This window comes from Pleurodeles waltl, chromosome 9, assembly GCF_031143425.1.
Source record: "Pleurodeles waltl isolate 20211129_DDA chromosome 9, aPleWal1.hap1.20221129, whole genome shotgun sequence".
Lineage (NCBI taxonomy): Eukaryota > Metazoa > Chordata > Amphibia > Caudata > Salamandridae > Pleurodeles > Pleurodeles waltl.
Genome location: NC_090448.1, coordinates 799,900,942 through 799,914,030, shown reverse-complemented (window position 1 = coordinate 799,914,030; position 13,089 = coordinate 799,900,942). Strand labels below are relative to the sequence as shown.

The 13,089-nt window shown below is 46.2% G+C and overlaps 1 protein-coding gene across 1 annotated transcript in view; it reads left to right on the top strand.

Moving 5' to 3' along the window:
- The window catches only part of LOC138259998 (solute carrier family 22 member 6-A-like), an 850,707-nt gene that overhangs the window by 566,066 nt on the left and 271,552 nt on the right, over positions 1-13,089 (top strand). The window lies entirely within an intron of this gene.

Genomic DNA, 13,089 nt, shown 5'->3' with positions numbered 1-13,089 from the left:
TAAACAGTCATAGAATAGTGCAAACAGTGAAAACACAATAGATTGCAATGGGCCTAGGGGTAACACAAATCATATACTAAAATAGTGGAATGCGAAGGTCGGATTCCCCCCTAGGCAAGTGTAGTGTGTGGAGGGGAGCTGGGAGCATAAGAAAACACCAAAGGTAAGAAAGAGCCCCTCACCAGAGCCCAGGTAAACAGGAGTAAAGTACAGCAAGTTTCCTCAGAACACACTACAAGTCGTGATGAAGGATTATGCAAGAACCAAGCAATACTGCAAGCAACCAACGATGGATTCCTGGACCTGAAGACCTGTGGACAGAAGAGACCAAGTCCAGAAGCCAATGAAGAGTCCAGGAAGAACAGGACCCCCTGCCCACCTGAAAGAAGGTGCAAAAGTGGATTCTCCAGTTGGAAGAAAAGTACAGAAATGCACCAAAGAAGATAGGTGTGGGTTCCTGCTTGGTGCAAGAGATGCACCACATTGAGTTGTTGGAAGCAGGCTGTTTGCATCACTGGGTTCTGCTAACAAGCCTTGGTTCACGTAAGAATGCGGTTTGCGTCAAAGAGGAGCTGCCTGGACCCAGGAGGGACGTGAAGGGTCTCAACTTGGACTGAGCAGACAGAGAGGGCTCTCACCACTTCAGAGAACCCACAGAAGACCAGACAGTCCCCACGGGATTCCCAGGACACGGGGACAAAGGAGTTGCAAAGTGTGGTCGTTGCAGCACTACACAGAATGGTCCCACACCGCCAAAGAACAACTCAGAGAGTTGTGCATGGCAGGACAGAGTTCTGGGGTCCTGGGCTACGCTGTACATGAACTTTTGGAAGAAGTGCACAGAAGCCCACTGAGCTGCAGAAGACGCGAGGCACAGGAGTGCTGCCTGTCATGGGGAGGCAAGCTTTTATCTCCACCAAATTTGGACAACTGGACCTTTGGACCATCAGGATCACTTCGGTCTACCACCTGTGTTCCACGGATCATGCTCGTCGACAGGACAGGAGTCTCAGAGTACTGGTCGTCATCGCAGAGAGGTGCCTGCTGAAGAAGGGAAGTGACTGTAACTCCACTGAAGATTCCCTCGGTTCTTCTGGTGCAGGCTGAAGACAGGCAGTCCTCAGAGCATGCACACTTTAGAAACTGTTGCAAATGCTGGCTGGAACTGAAGTTGCAGGTCACAGGAGCCTTTCTGGATATTTTGTTGCAGTTACAGCGGTTCATGGAGCAGTCTGCGGTTGATCCGACAGTCAGAAGCTGAAGCAGAGGATGCAGAGGAGTCCTGGAGGAGTCTTGCAAACCGAATCTGAAGAAACACCCAGAGGAGAGACCCTAAATAGCCCTGAGAGGGGATTGGCTACCTACCCAGGTATGCACCTATCAGGAGGGGTCTCTGACGTCACTTGCTGACACTGGCCACTCAGATGGTCCCCACACCTTGGAATCCAAGATGGCTAACACCAGGGACACTCTGGAGGAGCTCTGGGCACCACCGCTGGGGTGGTGATTGACAGGGGAGTGGTCACACCTCACACCTCTTTCCTTTGTCTAGTTTCACGCCAGAGCAGGGACTAGGGTTCCCAGAACTGGTGTAGACTGGATTATGCAAGGATGGCACCATCTGTGCCATTCAAAACACTTCCAGAGGCTCTGGGAGAAAATCCCTCCCATGCCTGTAACACCTATTTCCAAAGGGAGAGGGTGTAACACCCCTGTCCCAAAGGAAATGTATTGTTCTCCCTTCCTGGAAGTGAGCTCCCTAATCCCCAGGAAGGCAGAAACCTGTCTGTGAGGTGGCAGCAGTTGGGGCTGCAGTGAAAACCTCAGAGAGCTGGTTTGGCAGTACTGGGGGCCTATGGTGGAGCCCCCAGGGTGCATGGAATTGCCCCCCCAATATCAGATTTGGATTGGGGGTTCAATTTCACAGTCGGAAACACCTCACATGGCCATATTCGGTGTTACCATTGTGAAGCTACATTTATGTATTGACCTATATGTAGTGCACGCTTATAATGGTTTCCCCGCACTCACGAAGTCCGGGGAATTGGCCCTGGGCAACGTGGGGGCAATTTTGCTAGTTGAAGGGTGCCCTCAACCACAGTAAATTTTCACCTAACCTTCAGTAACTGAAAGGTCGACATATAGATGACTTATAAGTTACCTGGTGCAGTGAAAATGGCTGTGAAATAGTGTGTGCACTATTTCACTCAGGATGCAATGGCCGTCCTGAAGGAGTGTTTGTATGAGCTTCTAATGGGTGGCAAAAGAAATGCTGCAGCCATAAGGATCCCCTGGAACCCCATTGCCCTGGGTACCTAGGTACCATATACTAGAGACTTATAAGGGGGGACCAGTGTGCCAATTAGAATTGGTACATGGAGTCACTACACCATTGTGACAAATATGGTAAACAGAGAGAGCACAAGCACTGGAGTTCTGGTTAGCAGAACTCCAGAGACAATGTCAAGCATACTGACTACACACATAGGCCACAAACTATGAGCACTGGGGTCCTGGCTAGCAGGATCCCAGTTAGACAGTAAAAACAAACTGACAAATAGGTGTCAAACTATGAGCACTGGGGTTCTGGCTAGCAGGATCCCAGTGAGACAGTAAAAACACACTGACAAACACAGGCCAACAATGGGGTTAACCATGCTAGAAAGAGACTACCTTCTCAAAGGGACACATTTCAGACCTGACAGTCTTTGGGTGGTCATCCCCCAACTTTTTGCCCCTGCCTCCCTCCACTTTTCTGACACTGTTTTTACTGGCTTTAGGACTTTGCACACGTCACCAGTGCTAACCAGTGCTAAAGTAAATATGTTCTCTCTCTTAAACATGGTAATGTTGATTCATCCTCAATTGGCATTTTTTATTTACTTATAAGTCCCTAGTAAAGTGTACTACATGTGCCGAGGGCCTGTAAATCAAATGCTACTAGATGGCCTGCAGCACTGATCGTGCCACCCACATAAGTAGCCCCTTAACCATGTCTCAGGCCTGCCATTGTAGTTTCACTACCACTTTTACTTGGCATTTAAAAGCACTTGCCAAGCCTTAAACTCCCCTGTTTCTACATATAAGTCACCTCTAAGATTGGCCCTAGGTAACCCGTCGGGCAGGGTGCTATGTAGGTAAAAGACAGTACCTATGTGTTTTTACATGTCCTGGTAGTGAACAACTCATAAATTCGTTTTCCACTACTGTGAGGACTGTTCCTTTCAAAAACTAGCATTAGAACTTCCCTCATATACTTTTTGAGTCGTGGATTTTGATGTGAAAGGTGTAACCAAGTCGTAAGGGCAGAATGGTAATTGTTGGAGCTGGCCCTCTTTGCAGGGTAACCCCCACACTTTTTGCCTCCTTCCTCCTGTTTCTTCTGACCAATTTTTGTTGGCTTTAGGACTCTAGGCACTTTACCACTGCTAACCAATGCTAAAGCGCATATGCTATAAATGGAAATTGTATTGATGATGGGCTTTTTCCATGATTTGCATATTTGATTTACTAGTAAGCCCCTAGTAAAGTGCACTAGAGGTGACCAGGGCCTGTGAATCCAATGCTGCTAGTGGGGCTGCCACACAGGTTGGGCCACCCAAATGAATAGCCCTGTGAACATGGCTCAGACCTGCACTGCAGTGTCTGTGTGTGCACTTTTAAACTGCCTATTCAACCTGGCAAGTGTACCCTCTTGCCAGGCCCAAACCTTCTCTTTTTACATATGTAAGGCACCCCTAAGGTAGGCCCTAGATAGCCCCATGGGCAGGGTGCAGTGTATGTTGAAGGTGGGCCATGTACTGATGTGTTTTACATGCCCTCACAGTGAAATACTGCCAAAGTCGGTTTTCACTGTTGCAAGGCCTATCTCTCTCGCAGGTTAACATGGGGGCTGCCTTCAAACATCTTTAAAGTGCAGTTTCTCTTCTGGAGAAGATAGAAAAAGGTAGTTTGGTGTCTCTGAAGTCACAATTTAAAAAAACATCTTTTTGTAAAGTTGGTTTTTAAATTGTCAGCTTGAAAATGCCACTTTTAGAAAGTGGGTATTTTCTTGCTTAAACCATTCTGAGACTCTGCCTGCTTGTGTATTCCTGTCTGGGTCAGACTGACAGCTGGGCTGTTTGCGAATGCCCTCAAGACAGTGACACAAAGGGAGCTGGAGTATAGCCTGAATAGCCTGATGGGCCATCTGGGCTAGAGTGGAGGGAGGAGTGGCCAGTTATGCCTGACTGGGCTTTACCTGCCCTCACACAATGCAGTCTCCAACCCCATGGTGTGAGCCTGGAGCCAGGCCTGGGCAAGGCAGAATCTTGTGAACAACAGAGACTTTCCTTTGAAGTTTTCCTACTTCAAAGAAAGAAAGGGGTATACGTAGTGGAACCAAAACCCCAGATGTTTAGATTACTTCTGGTTTCAAGAGGAACCTCTGCCAAGGAGAAGAGCTGAAGAGCTGGAGGAGGAGTACTGTCCCTTTGCCTGTGACTGTGCTATGCTAGGTTAGCATGCAGTTGCTGCTTCTGCCTAAGAGGACAAAGACTAGACTTTCTGATATATTCCTGCTTGTGAAGAATCTCCAAGGCCTTGGAAAGAGCTTGCCTCCTGTTTGAAATCTCAGGGCCATAAAAGACTTCTTCTGCCAACACCTGGACTCCTGGTGAGACTCCTGCTCTGCCAAGTGGTGCCCCATCCAGTCCCTGGGGCCCTTGAGAGGTGAAGTTGGCAGAACAAGGACTGAAATCCATGCACAGAATACCATGCGGGGAAAATTTAGACGCACCACCTGCAACACGACTGAAAAATATTGCGCCACCCACTTCGCAGCTAAATCAACGTTCTACCTGCATCGCGGCTTCGACATCGAAGCACCGCGGATGGGGAAACGAAGCAACACCTGCTTGCAGCTGCCAATAACGATGCAAGCACCACGCTGCATGGTTTTCCCACACCATGCAACCGGATTTCTCATGCATCATCACTGGGCATCAAAAACCAACACAAGACGAGGTGCCCAGTCTGTAAATCGACACATCGCTCTCTTGTGGGAAAGAAAAACAACGCATTGCCTACCTGACCGAAGAATAAACGACACATAGCCTCACTTGCAAGTAAGGAATCGGTGCATTGCTGACTTTTTCGACACACGCTCAATTGTGTGGCTTTATTTTTTGATGTAAATCAGTTATTTTTGTGTAACAACAAAGTTTCCATTCTTTTCCATGTATAAGACTTCTATATTTTAAAAAATTCCTATCTTGACTTGTGTATGTTGAATTTTTCTCATTTTGGTCTTGTTTGATTTAGATAAATATTGCCTATTTTTTTAAAACTGGTGTGGTGTCCATTTTGTAGTGTTTTCACTGTATTACTGTGTGTGTTGGTACAAATACTTTACTCATTGCCTTTGAGATAAGCCTGACTGCTTGTGCCAAGCTACAAAGTGGGTGAGCAGGAGTTATCTTAAGTATGGATCTCCACTGCCCTGACTAGAGTGAGGGTCTCTGCTTGGACAGAGTGCAAACTGACTGCCATCCAGAGATGTCATTTCCAACAGTAATAGAAATCTTACGTATCAGTGAGGTTGGATTTTAAATTACTATTTTAGAAATGCTACTTTTAGAAAGTGAGCATTTCTCTGCACTTAAAACCATCTGTGCCTTACAGCCTGTCTCCAATCAACGTCTGGTCTGGGCTGGTTGACAGCTCCCTTGTGCATTTCACCCAGACAACCACAAACACAGGACACTCAGTCACATCTGCATTCATCTGCATACTGAATGGGTCTTCCTGGGCTGGAAGGGTGGAGGGCCTAACACTTGCATTTCAAAGGCCAGTGGTCTGACCTCACACAAAGGACTGAAAACCCCCCAATGGGACCCTGCAGACAGGACTTGGCTGAAAGGGGAACTTGTGCACTTCAAAACCACTCTTTGAAGTCTCCCCCACTTAAAAAGGCACTTTTGGGTATGTAAACTGGGTCTCTGACCCCACCAACTCAGACACTTCTGGACCTACACCTGCAGACTGTCAGAGGAGCTACCTGGCTGCCCAAAGGACTCTTCTGGACTGCTTTGCTGAGAAGGACTGCTGTCCTGCTGTTACCCTGCTGGCCTCTGACTTTGCTCAGAAGGACTCGGCCTTACCCAAAAGTGCTCTCCAAGAGCTTGGATTAAGATTGACCCCTGTTTTCTGAACTCTCAGGGCCAAAAAGACTTGAGGGTCATTATGTCCCCGGCGGTCGGTGTTAATGTGGCGGTAGTACAGCCAACAGGCTGGCGGTACAAACCGCCACATTATGGCATTGGCAGGTTGGCGTACCACACTGACCGCCATGGCGGTGGCAGCCGCCGGGCTGGAGATAACAATCTCCAATCTGGAGGCCGCTGCTTTCCTGCTGGTGACATTATGACCCTGCCTACCTCCATGGTTTTCGTGGTGTTCGGAACGCCACGAAAACTATGGCTGTAGGCCCTACCAGTGACAGGGACTTCCTTCCCTGTCACTGGTGGGGGGGTCCAACAGCCCCTCTAACACTCCTCAAACTTACCCCACCCCTCCTCCACCCACTCCTCCCCTTTCAAATCCCCCAATACACGCACACTCACAGGTACACACCACGCACTCACACACACACTCACACAGGCATACATGCATTCAAGCACGCATGTATCCATTCATTCACGCACACATCCTTACACACATCCAAACTGACATGCAGACACTCATTCAAATTTGCATTCAAACACGCATTCACACACATGCACACACACATGCAGTCAACACTACACACTCATGCGCATGCACGCACACACTCACACATTCATACACATACACCCCTCCACACACACACACAACACCCCCCACCTCTTTCCCCTGTCGGAAACCTGACTTACCTGGATCCAGGGTGGCTTTTGGCAGTGGAGGGTCTACTGGTGTGGCGCTGCTGGTGGTACCAGCGTCACCTTAACACCGTCCGCCAGCATGGCCACACTCAGATTTCCTCTCTTCTTGTGGTGGAAATTTGGCTGTGGTCATATTATGGCTGACAGATGTTAGCCGTGGCGACGTTCTTTTGGCAGCCGTCGCCGTGGCGGTAAGCAGTTTTTACCGACAGTGACATAATGAGGGCCTTAATCTCTTAGGAAAACTCCTTGTGCGTCGAAAATTGATATACTGCCTGCCCAAATCAGCACAAAGCCTGCATTGCGACTGAGAAATCGCTGCACAGTTAAGCGGAACACCACAGCCCTGACTTCCTGACTGAAAATTCAACGCAACACCTGCCTTGCGACTGGAAATTTGACGCATCGCCTACCGGATCAACACAATCTCCCCGTACCACAGTGAGGAACCAAGACTGCATGCCGAAAAACGACGCAAACCTCTTGCAGCATGGAAAGAAATGATGCATCGTCTGTGCTGCGTCGGAAAATTCGATGCAACACCCTATGTTTCCACACATCTACTCTGCAGTCTCCGTGCACTTTTATTTTTGACACATACCAGGTATTGTGTGTAACAAAGAGACAACTGTTTATTTCTAAGGATTAAGACTCTTTTAAACCTTTTAAAAGTGATATTTCAACTTGTGCTTATTGGATCTTTGTCGTTTTTACCTTATTATATTCAGATAAATATTATCTATTTTTCTAAATCTGTGTGTTGTATATTTGTGGTGTTTTCACTGTGTTACTGTACGATTCATTGCACAAATACTTTACACATTGCCTTCTAAGTTAAGCCTGAGTGCTCAGTGCCAAGCTACTAGAGGGTGGGAACAGGATAATTTGGATTGTGTGTGACTTACCCTGACTAGGACTGTGGTCCCTACTTGGACAAATGTGTATACCTCTGCCAACTAGAGACCCCATTTCTAACAGTTGCTCCCTGAGACTGATTTTTGCCACACTTCCCAGGAAGGGGTCACTCAAGAGGGTGATGGCCTGCACATGATTGGACAGAGGCCCACCTGCTTTACACCCCCAGGAGCAAGGTTAAAACTGGCAGAGCTGCACCCCACTTCAGATCCCTACAGGAACAAGACAAGTAGAAGAAGGAATGTCCTGTTGGATCCCTGACCTGCACCTCGACATTGCACTCTGAAGGACTGCGCCAGCTGCACACTTGGGCTTCCCCACTAAAAGGACTTTGCCTGTCTTCTACTGCTTCAAGAAGGAACTTCCTGGTTGCTACAGGTAGAAAATAGCTGACCAGCATCCCCTGCATCAAGTCCTGAACAAACTGACCAACTGACCAGTGGCCAGTGGTCATTTTTGGATTTGAACGAGGTGCATTCTCTGAGTTGTAGTCCTAACCCTCAAGGAGCAACTCAAAGCTTCTTGAACCTTGGGGTGAGGTGTGGACTCCTCAAGAACCTTCAAAGACTTTCTGGTACAAAATCCAGAAGTTTGGAGATGTTTGGAGCAACTTTGGAAAAAATCTCCATCGGTGGACTGACCCGACGTTGTGAGTAAAGCTGATTTACGTCCACAGAGACACGGCCTAACTTGCAGGTTTTTCACGCTGAAATGTTCCACAGTCCTGGACTTCTAGGATTTCACCAGGGGCTCATGGAAAGGCAATCCGACGATGTTGACTCAAAATCAGCTTGCTGTGTAGGGTCGTCCAAAGTCGGAGTGGAAAAGCTAAAACAAAAATAAGAGCCTGATTTATACTTTTTTAGCACCACGTTTGTGTTATTTTTTTACACAAAGCATCACAAACTTACAAAATTCAATTATATTTTGTAAGTTTGTGCTGCTTTTGCATAAAAAATGATGACATTTTGCGCTAAAAAAGTACGAATCAGGCCCTAAGTCCGACGTAAAAACTGACCGGGGCATCCTGCGCAGTAGATGCGAGGAGGGCTCCAGGGAGGTCGGCTTTAATTTCAAGTTTGTCTCGGATGAAGCTTTCCGTCACAGAAAATCATCTAAGTCCAAACGTAGAATTCTTCACCGAGGTCTCCTGTGATGCATATCTGAAGAGGGATCCAGGGAGGTCGTATCCGAATTGTGACTTCAAGCTGTGAAGAAAATCTTCAAGAAAAAGACTAAACTTTGACCGAGGCCTCCTACTCTCTGTAGCTGACCAGGGCTCTATTAAGGTCGCCCTCAAATCTTTACTGTGCCCCTGTTGTGTGCGACCAGATGTCCAGAATGGTGTTATTAGTTTCTATGTTCTAAAAAACATTTATTCTTTAACAATTCATATCTCCTGTCCCCTTTATTGGATTTTTGTCATTTTAGTGTCATTTTAAAGATACAAATATAATCTTTTTTTAGAAATTGGAGTTGGGTTTTTATTGTATTTTGTGTTTTACTCATTTACTGTTTTGTGATGTTTAAATGCTTTACACACCTGTCTCCTGAGTTAATCCTAACTGCTCGCTGCCGAGCTACCAAGGGTTGAGCTGGGATTAATTTATTGAGACCTGACTGGACCTAGTGGAGGTTAGTGGCCTATTGCTAAGTGCAGGTACTTACCTACCTTTACCAATAATCCACTTTCTAACACTGGGCAGGAAGGGGTGAGGGGAGCTCACATTTATACATCAAGAGGGAAGTGCCTGTCCTCACACAAATGGATGATTACCCCTACTGATAGTTTTAAGCCATAGCTGGGTTGAAAGGGGGACCTGTGCACTTCAGAGAAGTCCTTTGAAGTCATCCCCACATCAAAGGTGCTTTGGGGTATTAGTACTGGAACTCTGGCCGACTGTAATCACTACACTTCTGGACTTGAAAGAAACTGCTGGAGTAAAGGCTGCTGCGATGAAAGAATCGCCACTTAGCTGTCCCTGACTGTTCTCAGGAACTGCTGCCCTGCTTTGCAGCACTGCCCTGATGCCTGCTTACCTCTGCCCATTAAAAGGAACTAAGGACTACACCCAGAGTAAGTCCAAGGGCTTGTTGGCTTGCCCCCTGTTCTTCCCGAGATCTCAGGTACATCACAAATCTGGTCACCTTCCTCTGGATTTTCCCTCTGTATCTGGGGAAGTGCAGCACTGCCCGATTTGCACGGGTTCAACAGGCAGTGTTCCCCCAGCACAATCTCACTGATTCTCTCTTGCTACTGAAGCCGACTGACTGATCTTAGTCCCAGCGTCTCAGGTGGAGGACCTTCCTACAGCCTCAAAGGTACTTTTTGTTAAAGGAGGAAGACCCGAGAGCATCTATCAAAGCCACGCCCCCTAAATTATTTCTTCTCTTCTGTACACTTTAAGAATAAAACCTTTATAAGGCTTGTACATCAATAACTGACAGTGTTTCCTTGTACACATTATGTACGGTATTCTCATCAAAATTAGCCCTATGAATCTCAAGTAGCGAACTCTATACCCTGCTTCTGATAACAGTGTAAAATATACAATAAATAAGCAGTAGGACAATAACTACTTTTTCAACTATATTCCTCCACAATAAGAGTTCCACGGGGGACATGGACATTTACCCGAGATGTGGTATATTCAATAAACCAGATCACTAGGTCAATGATTACTTACAGAAAATGCCCCCCTCCCAATGTTCTAATCAAGAATCAATGATACAAGTGTATCTCTCTGATCTGCTAAACTACGTTTAAATTGAAGAACACAGTAGGAATGAACTGTGCTGGCTTGTTGCTGGCACCTATGTTTTGGGGCAACTCTCAGTAAATTATGATAATGTAATACTTGGCCTCCAGATGTTCTGCTAATACATTTCAGCCCCTATTTAGAAAGTCCCTTGACAGTTAAAACACGACAACTGTACGACGTCTGCTCACCCTTTCTGTAGGAGCGGGGTGATATTATCCTATTTGCCAATCTGCCCTGGGCACAACATGACATTAACTCAGATTTATCAACTGCATCTCCTCCTTTATAAGGTGTTAGCAGATTAAAATCGCTCTGAAATCAAATCCCAAGATTAATATTCATTCTGGTTCTGCTCTGCGTCTCTTTAGTCCATCAACTGACGCCAATGCCTGTCTGTAACCTTAAACTAAATTAGCACTGTGAAGTGGCCATGTGGCGACGTATTCAACAGTCTTCAAACTCTGAAATAAATAAATAAATACATAAATAGGTAAAATCTTTAAACATCTTGTACATCTGAATTCCAAATACCTGGGGTAGCTGTGAAGGACCAATAAGGGGCAAAGAAAGTTCAAGAAACGATTTACCTGAAAGACAAGGGTTTTCTGAATCGCAAAATGGCCAACCGTTTAGGAATCACAGAAAGATCTAGACCTTATATGTGGTCCATCCATCTTTCTGCTTTCCATGACAGAAAACTGAGCACGTTTCAAACCTTGTGTGGTTTTCAGACTCTAATTGTGGTCCCCTAAGTCAAAATAGGCAGAAGTACATTTCGAATTTTTATGGAGGGATGTTTGCGAGCAAAGTCACGAAAGTTTCTTTCACAGGAGTATTTGAAAGTCTCCTCTCCTGCATGTACTTGACATGTCTGTAAGATTGCAAAAACAGAAACGATATTAATACATTGCCGGCATTATGTGAAAAAACCTAGGTAGATGGAGAAATATCACATGGATTTTGTCAATTATTCAACTTGTTGACCATTACCACTGGCTATCATACAATACTAAATAGACATAAGGATAATTTAGTAAAGAGCCTGTTAATGGATGGAGTGCATGGCATGACTGGAGGCAAAGTGAATGCTTTTAGAAAGACGATAATGGAGGAGATGTCCTCACAGCAGCCCCCATCAGTGGCCGAAAAAAGTGTCCCTTCTAAGGGCCAGTGAGCTACACCTGCATTTCAGTAAGCTACACCTGACATAATGATAGTGTCCAACGCACGTCTTCATAAATACAGCACCAAGGACCATCAGATAAAGAGTTCTAATCATATAGCATAGCAGAACTGAAAAGAATATGCGGTTGCAATGATAAAATAGATATGCAGCTTACTGAATACACCTCAATGACGATAAAGAGAGTTACTTGGTATAGCATGAAACACGGGCCTCTGACAAGGTGCTTGCAGCACATTCCACCACCGAAGTGTCACTTTTTTTACGCTCTGGTGTCACAGTGCACCGGCACATGTTTAAAAGACAACATAAAGCCACCTTGTGTGCCTTTTCACAGCCTTGTAAATATGGCCACCTTTCATGCATTACTCTGTGTGAAAGGGGCATTCCATGGGTGTTGCTATGGGTGTTACCATGCAACACCCATGGAACCTGATGGAATCTGATGCATTAATAGACTTATAAAACTCTGAATGAGTCCGATTACTATGCCACCTCAGGGGTGGTTTTAAAGTGGCACAACGCAGAGAAATTACATTATTTCTACCTGTCTTTTCCTCTTTCTATTTGTGCTGCATTCTGCAATTATTAATGATCGTTTATGTGCAGGAAGGTGTCCCTGGAACAAAGGCACTCTTGCACCATGGACACCAAGACAGTTCCCATTTGTGTCAGGGGGTGGGGGCATTGGCATGCCCATTGCGGGCAGCCCCCTACCCCTCTTTTATAAAAACAAATATGTAGTGTCTAGCAGGCTTTCTGCCCCTCTTTGCAGGGGCAGATCGGGGAAAATAACCCATATCTGCCCCCCAGGAGTGGTAGAAAGGCTGTTCCTATTTGTGTCTGGGATGTGTGGTCATTGGCATGCCCACTGGGAGCATCCCTACCCCTTTTTTATAAAAAAAATAAATCCCTGATATCTAGTGGGCTTTCTGTCCCCCCAGGGGGGCAGATCAGAGGTAATAAGGGCCCACTCACCCCTTCCTGGTGTCTAGTGGGTGGATCCCTGCTTGGGGTTTACCCTCCTGGGGTGATATCCAAGTAGGGATCCACTAGGGAAGGATACCATTAGGAAGGTTCTCAGGGGCTGAGATAGCCTCACAAGCATCAAGGCAGTGAAAGTGAAATGAGCCGATCGGCTCATTTCACTTTTGTTTCCAATGAAAATCGCATTAGCGCACCATGCGCGCTGCTCGTCATCTCATTGAAAACTAACAATAGCTTTGGGAGTTGGGAAACTCTTTCCCAGCTCTAAAGCTGTTTTTAGAAAAAGCTAATCCCTCTGCTGAAAACAGCAGATGGATTTTCTGATGGTATTGTATTCAGAGGA